The sequence below is a fragment of the Pinus tabuliformis genome, chromosome 4_2 (assembly GCF_031772625.1).
Source record: "Pinus tabuliformis cultivar Carrire ecotype Pingquan chromosome 4_2, CPIR1, whole genome shotgun sequence".
Classification (NCBI taxonomy): Eukaryota; Viridiplantae; Streptophyta; class Pinopsida; order Pinales; family Pinaceae; genus Pinus; species Pinus tabuliformis.
The window spans coordinates 33,773,297-33,777,341 of record NC_142304.1 but is presented as its reverse complement, the minus strand read 5'-3'; positions in this window follow the sequence as shown (position 1 = coordinate 33,777,341).

Here is a 4,045-nt window from a genome sequence, read left to right as displayed (position 1 = left end):
TAAAGATATTCAAGTTTTCCTCCACAATCTTGTATGATTGATGATATATGCATTTGTGTGGTCAATATATATCTCATCCTATATTGTTTATGATAGTAGATCTCTGTTCTTGGATAGTGTTATGTTGCTTTGATAGTGTTCTGATAGTGTTATGGTTCTTTTGTCGCAATCTTCAACGACATTAAAATCATTTGATGGAGGAACATATACTATAGACAAACAAACAATCTATTCGTTCCCCAGTGGAGTCACCATTTTTTTATTGGGAAATCTAGTGTCTATGCAGAGCTGCTAGTCCCACTAAGAATGGTAGCTATCTTAGAAACAAACAAACTAAAACTACTTTCGTTTTCCTTTATGAGAAGTAGATAAGAGGGGAACAAAGGAGACCAACCGCTGTCTTGCGCTTGGTTCCTTACTTGATTCCTCTTCCTTCTGATAGATCTTTGGCACTCTCTTCCTTGTCTACTCAGCTTCAAAGAGCACCTGTGGAATCAAAGCAGCATAACACTATCCAAGAACAGAGATCTACTATCATAAACAATATAGGACCAGATATATATTGACCACACAAATGCATATATCATCAATCATACAAGAATGTGGAGGAGAACTTGAATAGCTTTATTAATATCAAGAATAGCAAAGAGGATTACAACCAATTGTTCTGACCCAGCATCATCCTCTCAGCAAGAAAGCCCTTCTTCACCTCATGAAAAGCTTAGATCACCCAACATTATGATGTTACACCAAGAAACTAGTAGCACTTCCTTACAAGATACAAAATTCCAGCCTCTAGATCTATGGGATGAGGGATCCATATATAGATGATTGCAGGGAGGTGAGCCAGCGTCTGATATTTGATTAGTGTCCTCTCTCTGATAGTTCTTGATTCCACTTGGAGATTGATGATCTCTTACTCATCCTTGGGCGAATGCAAAGAGGCAAGTGTGACAGGAGAAGTTTCTGGAAGGTTCCATGATCATCCACCTCGCAAATTGACTCAGCCATTTGTCCACTCTCTTCCATCGCACCCCATAGAAGGGCTTTTCAGTATGCATCACACCTCCTGTGTGCATTTAGGTGGGATGCAGCGCACTTTGACCATGGAGCAGGTGAGATGGTCCAGTTTTGACCAATTCTAAGTAGTTTTTCATGCAGAACTTCTGGGAGATGATGTAATCAGCTGACCCTGTTCTTTTAGGGGTCGTAACAACACTTTTAGGGACTTAGGAGCCCTTGGTTTATGGACATGTTTGATTGGGGTTGCAGTGCCCAAAAATATCTATAACAAAAATGCCTTTGATGCATTGAAGGAAATGATCAGTTCAACTCCAGTACTTGCACTTCCAGACTTGAGATAGTCATTTGAGATCCAGACTGATTCTAGTGACTACGCCATGGGTGCATTCCTCATGCAACATCGTAAGCCCATATGTTTTCATTTTAAAACTTTCAATGGTGCAGTGATTAATTATCCTACATATGACAAGGAATTGTATGCATTGGTGCAAAGTGTGAAAAAGTGTAAACACTACTTGATGGGTAAGGAAACAATCATTCACATTGATCATCAGCCATTGCAATACTTCCAATCTCAATATAAGTTGCATCAATCAAGGCACTTTCGATGGATGGGTTTTCTTCAACAATCCCACTTGGTAATAAGGTATAAGAAAGGTATATACAATAAAGTTGTTGACATGCTTTCTAGGCCTATTATTAGTGCAACTACTTTACTCAAGCATAATTATGTTTTGCATTAAAGTTATATTGAGAAATATGCATTAGACAATCACTTTCAGGATGCTTATGCAAGCTTGATTCAAGGTAACCATGTAGAGGAATTATATTATCATTTGCATGATAACTTTTTGTACCATCTTGACAAGCTATTCCACAGGGAGAAAGAGTCAACATCATAAGAGAGGCACATACTTCTCTTATTGATGGTCATTTCGCTGTAAGTAAGACAATGGCACATCTACAGAGGTATTGTTATTGGCCTCGTATGCTTGAAAGTGTGTCACATTTTATAAAAGGATGTTCTTATGTGCAGTCAGTAAGCCTAGAAATAGGAAGTTAGTATTGTACATGTCACTTCTGGTTCCTTCACACTCGTGGGAGAGTATTTCTATGGATTTTGTAGGAGATCTTCCATTGTCAAAAATAGGTCATGATTATTTGTATGTAGTTGTTGATAGGTTCAGCAAAATGTGTATTTTGAGAAAAGAAAATTACAGCTGAACAAACTGCTCAGTTATTCTTTCAGAATGTATGGTTGCATTTTGGATTGCCCACATCCATTGTTAGTGATCGAGCTTCTCGCTTTGTTGGGATATTTTGGTCAAGCTTATGGGATTTATGGACACCAATTTAAAAAGAGTACAACATTTCATCTGCAAACAGATGGTCAAACAAAGGTGGTGAACAGGACAGTGATACATCGTATTGCAATAAGCATCCTAAGTTGTGGGATGAACATTTACACTATATTCAGTATGCTTACAATCGGGCCAAGCACTCTTCAACTCAGACATCGCCATTTGAAGCATGTTTGCGATACTTGCCTAAGTCTCCTTTGGATTTCATTTTTGGAAAAGATGTTTCTATTGGTGGTCATATTGACTTAGAAAAAGCAAGAAGGTTCATTGAACAAATCTAATTGGTACACCAAAGAGTTCAAGAACAACTTGAAAAGAGCCAAGGCAAGTACAAAGCAAAACACGACAAGCATCGTGTAGATAACAAGTTCCAGTTCGATGATGAATTTTGGCTTCACATTAGCAAAGAGAGGCTCCAAGGAGAATATAAAAAACTGAAACCAATTAGATATGGTCCATTCATAATTTTGGAAAAGATTGGTAACAATGCTTTCAGGTTGGATTTGCCTTCATATATGCAAATTTATGTTGTTGTTAATGTTGAGAAATTAAGGTTGTATGGGCCTCCTTTGATTGAAGATCAAGAAGAAAATGTCCAAATTCCTTCCTTTGAGGATTTTTCTCCTGAATACCTTGATGAACTACAGCAAGACACCATTCTTGATAGAAGAACAAGGTCTTCAAAACGAGGGAATGTGGATTACCTTTGAGTGCGGCTCAAGGGAACAAATCCTTCAAAGTCTAAATGGATCAAGATAGGAAAGGTGAGGGAACTACACCCTCACCTGCTGGAGAACTGAAAGTGATCTTTTAGGGTCCAAAAGGCTTCCAGTGGGGAGGAATGATCAGGTGCTAAAAAAAATAGCTCAAAATTTACAAGTTGTCAGATCAGTATGGAACCTAGACGAACGTGTAGTGTTCGTCATCTTGAATCCGGCGCAACTCATTTCATACAAAACGGACACCGTATGCTCCCAGAATCATGTTTTGTTCACTTTTCCAAACATGCGAATTTAAAAAAAAAAAAAAATTGACAACCTAGTCAACAATTTGTATTGTTGGCATTGCTAACTAGGTATGTCTATGTGGTAGTTTCACTGATCAATGGACTCCTTCGACGCTAGGTTGACAAGTGTCAATTTTTTATTGGATGAAATTTTGCGTTTTTTATTGGCTGGATTGGTGGCCAACCATGGGCTAATACGTGGCCCAATCGGAGGCTGCCACATGGCAGCCCGGGGGCCACCAAAATTATGGGTCAAGTCCTAGAAGAGACAGAGGGGTTCGAACTCGCAACCTCACACAACAAGTCCAATGCCTCTGCCAATACGCCATCTCATTTAGCTCTTAACCATTATTTTCACCATTTCTATTTAAATTATAATGGCGCGCCATTTCTTAGAAGGGACCAGCTCACGGGGAGTGAGCCCTTGGTCACACCACCACAATGTGACAACTGGCGGAAGGAAGTGGGGGCCCCGGCCAATGGGGGTGGGTCATTGGCCTTAGCCCCGGGCATGTGGCCCCCCACATGGCCACATTTTTTAGAAATAAGGCGTTAGAGGACATTTAACACATCTGACAAATTCGCACGATTTTCGGTGAAATTGTTGCTTCGTTAGCGCACTTTGGGGCAAAATTTTAGGATGATGCCGGATTTT